Raw genomic sequence first — 4,872 nt, 5'->3', positions numbered from 1 at the left:
CGTTTTCTCTTTTTAAGCGCACCAGGACGACATGTGTGTGCACTGTACACTGCAGTGCAGTGCAGCAGCTGCTTTTCCACTACAACACAAACCCGTGTCTTGCATCGGATGTCTAGCAACGGTACCGAAATACGTTGCAGCTCCATTCCCACCTCTCCACTTCTCACGTAAGGATTGACCGTAACCTCCGTTCCCGAGTCCTTATCGCCATGTTTTCTTAGATAACCCTTAGCTTTCTTCCACGTCCAACCCATCTCTCCTGCTCTAGATCCGATCTCCATCGAGCGTGTGGAGAGGAAGGGACCAACTTGACAATCAGGTGGCGGTGTTGATCCTATACAAGGTGATCCTATACAAGCTCGGTAGGAGGCCGCGACACCGTGAGTTCGCCGCCGTAGCCGTGGATGGTCCAGCGTAGACAAGTATAATCGGGAGTTGCCACAAATCAGAGGGTCCAAGCGGCAACCGATGCGGCGGAGGTGAGTGCTGGACACCATCAGGTCTCAACCAGTCCGTGTTCGCCATCTCTTCTGATGTCCAGGTCCCTAATCACCTCTAGTCTCTGCTGTGCCGTTCTGATTGGATCTAGTTAGTGTTGCTTCACTCCCTCCGCTGAAATTCCCATTAAACTCTTTCTAATCCCATATTTCTGTTCCAATCCTAAGTGATTGGTTCGTTCAAAAAAAAAAAGATTATGCAGGTGTGGTAATTGAAAGCATCTTATTATTACAGGGGAAGTCACGATGGGGTAGCTGATGAGAAGCTCCACTACCTATAACTGGATATCAGTACGAACATTTTGGTAAGTTACACCTCTATACATTCCAGATGGAAAGAAATTGAGCAAGTCTGTAATTCATCTTTATCCAATAAGTTTTCCTTCCCCTAAAATCTATTCTTCTCTAGACTGATTGTTCATGTATGGCTTTTATTTCTGTGTGATTATTGTTAGTGCTTTGATATAGAGATATCTTCATTTCCTTTAACCAGTGCAGAAAAAGCATATATCTTCTAAACCTGGGTATTTGGAATAATTAAGTTTTTAAGAAATTAATGTCTAGCCAGATTAGCCTCCCTTTTCCCGGTACATACACCTGTCTGCAATTTTTGCATTGTCTGATTGGATCTATATATGAATATATACCAATGTTTTAAATAGCGGGCTAAGCCTCTTAGCGGCAGCCTCTCCAAAAGGCTAAGAAAGGCTATAGCGAGCTAAATAGCGGGCTAAGCTATTTAGCGGCTGAGCAAAAAATATGTCAAACATCATGTAATTTTACACATAATAAAGATATAGAAGATGAAAACATTACAAATACCAATAGGGACAGATAGTTCAAAGTCTTACTAACACATTACATCAAAGTTCGTAGTTCATAAATGATACATCATACATCACATAGGGACATACGTGAGTTCAAAGTTCATGCAAAGGTGATAGACAGCTAGACAAACAAACAATAGCGACGCTAAATGAACCACAATTTAGCGGAATTAGCGCGCTATTAGCAACTAATAGCGGGAAAAATCGTTTAGCGTTAAAATCCTAGTAGCTTAGCGTTGGTCTTCCAGATCCGCTAAACAGCGCTATAGCGTCCGCTATAGCGCGCTATTTAAAACTTTGATATATACTGACAGACCGGTACCCAATTTAATCTGCCTTCTAGATAACGTATTAATCTGCGAGAGCTCCTATTTCAATTATCATGTATCATAGCATATGAAACTAACACAGTATTAATCTTGGAGATCAACAATCATAATCCTGGGTATTTGGAATGACGTGTTGTTTTAAACATATTTTTTTAGGGGGTGAAAGTCTGCAAAGGAATGACGTGTTGTTTTAAACATATTTTTTTAGGGGGTGAAAGTCTGCAAAGGACATGTTTTAAACATACTTTCTCAGCATGTGCTTAATAAAATACTAGGGAATAAATTTGTTGTTCACTTATTTTGAAGTGAAATGAGCTTAAGCTAAATCTGTTTGCGAATTGCAAATTTTTCTTATATAATTTGGTGTGCATCGTGCATTGAAAGATTTACCTATTTTCCTTTGCATACAAGATGTTAAGAAGATCGTGAAGGTACAGGGTCACATGTAGTTATAACTATGGGACTACAATATAGGTTAGTTTGTATGATAACCATTCTAGTGATTATTTACAACTTTTTGCAGAAAAACAATTGTTTAGTCAATGAATTTTGTAGGATGATATCTTCTTCTAGACTAATTGACATTTATGAGTAATCAATTTGTTTAGGTCATCAGCAATGCATTGACTAAGGGCCGGACTCCGGATTGCAATTTCTTATTAGCAGAAGATTTATCTGAAGGTACATGGAAATGTTCTACTGCGAAATTGGAGTATATGTATGCACCTAACTCAGAGTTACTTTACTAACTTATTCTGATTATCTTTATATAATTAAAACATTTATATTAACATTCCAGCTGTTGGAGATGATCAATTCTTGCATAGACGAAAGGAAGGAGATGAAAAGTGAAGAAATCAAAGAAGTAACTAGCTAGATAAATGAGCCTTTGGGAGAGAAGATTACACTGTCAGACATGTTTATTTCAATGGTCCTTATGTATTGTACACTCCATTTAGATAATTCCAACTTAGTTCACTGTGGTCAGAAAATGTGTATACACATGGTACGATTATTTTATCAGTGAAATAACATTTTTCAAGGGCTATTACGATGTGTTCCTCTTCTGATGTGTTACTCCTGTGTATTTCTTATATGTGAAAAATCAAAGTTATTTTGTCATCCGTACACAAAAGTAATAAATAATAATATGTGAAACATCTAATAAGAGTTAAATGCACCATAGGTATGTTAACTTTAGGTGGTGTGTCATATAGGTCCATCAGCTTTTAAACTGTATTTTTTGGTCCATTAATTTTTGGTGGTGTGTCATTCAGGTCCACCAACTTTCAAACTGTATTTTTTGGTCCATTAACTTTTGATGGTGTGTCATCCAGGTCTATCAACTTTTAAATTGTATTTTTGGGTCCCTAAACTTTTTAACTGGTTCACCGTAGATCCATACCCCTTCGTTTAGCGAATAGATCTGATATGGCACGCCAAAAAAGCAGCCACCGTGGAGTACAGGACGAGATCACCATCCGGAGATAATCTTCAATACGAAGAACCTGATGGGATCACCATCTAGGGTTTCTCGAGCGATAGCTCGACGGGGAATAAACTCCATAATAAAATCCAGTCTAATCTACCTTGTACAAGGCCGAAGACCACAGGAATAGACACGCAGGCCACCTGATACAAACAAAACTCGGACTCCACCAACCCAACTAGTACCGATTGACTCTGAGTCCCTGATTCGGCTAACATGCATGGCACGTCCAAACGCAGCCACCGATTTGATTCACATACACAGGTGCACGCAGACACTAAAAGCTAGATGCTAGATAAAAGATCGTGTATCACAACTGGATAGAAAACTAATGCATGAAAATAATAAAAATACTACAGTAAGGATGCTAATCACGTTGGGAAAATTTCATTGATGATCTCCACCTCTTTAAAATTAGTACTGATGTATTTTGTTGGCTTTATTTTCTCTTCCTTTCCACGCAATAATAAGGCACCTCTATAAAATATCTTTGATGACAGTCCAACAGTTATAAATTTCTCCATATCCACAATATATTTATCTTTAAAAATAATAGTCCTAAATTTAAGACCAGAGGATATTAACGAATTACCAGCTGCTACATTTGAATTATTGCTAGATGAGTCTCCATGAACATCTTGAGGAGCTATGGACTCATCACCTACTCCACGGTGGCTGCTTATTTAGCGTGTCATGTCAGATCTATTCGCTAAACGAAGGGGTATGGACCTATGGTGAACCAGTTAAAAAGTTTAGAGACATGGATGATACACCATCAAAAGTTAATGGACCCAAAAAATACAATTTGAAAGTTGATGGACCTGAATGATACACCACCAAAAATTAATGGACTAAAAAATACAGTTTGAAAGTTGATAGATCTAGATGACACATCACCAAAAGCTAATAGACCTACGGTGCATTTAACTCATCTAATAAATAGTGTGAAAACATTTTCCTTATTGTAAGCACCAACACATACAAGTGTTGGTAACAATAGGAGATTTCCGTTGCTGACTAGCAACACTTAATGGTACATGTTATCAACACATATATATCTGTTGCTATAAACTCTAGCAACGTCACATCTAGCAACGCATATCATATGCGTCGGTAAAGACCACTACAACACTTATATAGCGTTGCTAAAGGGTGGTCCTCTGCGTGCGTGCTGCCGTGCCCGACGATGGCCGGCGAAAAGTCCTTTCCTTTCCTTCCGCATGGGCAAGGCAATGCATTCTCCTCTCCTTCCTGGGCCTCCGGCGCACGGCCGTCATCGTTCCGTGCAGGCGTTACGTGACGCGTCATGCATGCACAGGCACAGCACGGTGTGAGCGCCAGACGATGATGCATGGCGGCGGCGGTGTGTCCCGGCCGGCAGCAGCGGCAGACGATGATGCATATGGCAGCGGCGGCGGGAAGCCACGGTCCGGCCGTTGGGCGGCGGCGCCGTCGATCGGACTATCGGAGGGAAGCGGGACCTCGCTGGCCTCTCTTGCGCATGCTTACGCCGACGGCCGTGGCGATCGTATCTAGCTGCTGCTGCTGCTACTAGAGTACTACAGTACCACTAGTAGGTCGGCGACAGGTGGGTGGATGTGGATGCATGCAACTCTGGAATCCGGCTTTTTGGTGGATAAGGTTGCCGGGGAAGTAAGGAGAGCTGGAGGACGATGCAAAGCAGAAGCAGAACAAAAGCAAACCCGCGACACACGCGGCCATCACCATGC

General features: G+C 41.1%; 1 long non-coding RNA gene across 2 annotated transcripts; it reads left to right on the top strand.

The window, feature by feature from the left end:
* Window positions 1-234: 234 nt before the first annotated feature.
* Window positions 235-2,687, top strand: LOC136459723 (uncharacterized). 2 transcript variants are annotated; one of them, XR_010760255.1, is made up of 5 exons: window positions 235-479; window positions 733-802; window positions 2,065-2,127; window positions 2,262-2,371; window positions 2,453-2,687. It is a non-coding gene; the product is annotated as an uncharacterized lncRNA (long non-coding RNA). The 2 variants fall into 2 exon arrangements; XR_010760256.1 differs by lacking the exon at window positions 2,065-2,127.
* The last annotated feature ends 2,185 nt before the right edge of the window (window positions 2,688-4,872 follow it).

This window comes from Miscanthus floridulus, chromosome 6 (genome assembly GCF_019320115.1).
Source record: "Miscanthus floridulus cultivar M001 chromosome 6, ASM1932011v1, whole genome shotgun sequence".
Classification (NCBI taxonomy): domain Eukaryota; kingdom Viridiplantae; phylum Streptophyta; class Magnoliopsida; order Poales; family Poaceae; genus Miscanthus; species Miscanthus floridulus.
The sequence above is the reverse complement of the archived record's forward strand: the minus strand, read 5'-3'. Positions and strand labels throughout refer to the sequence as shown.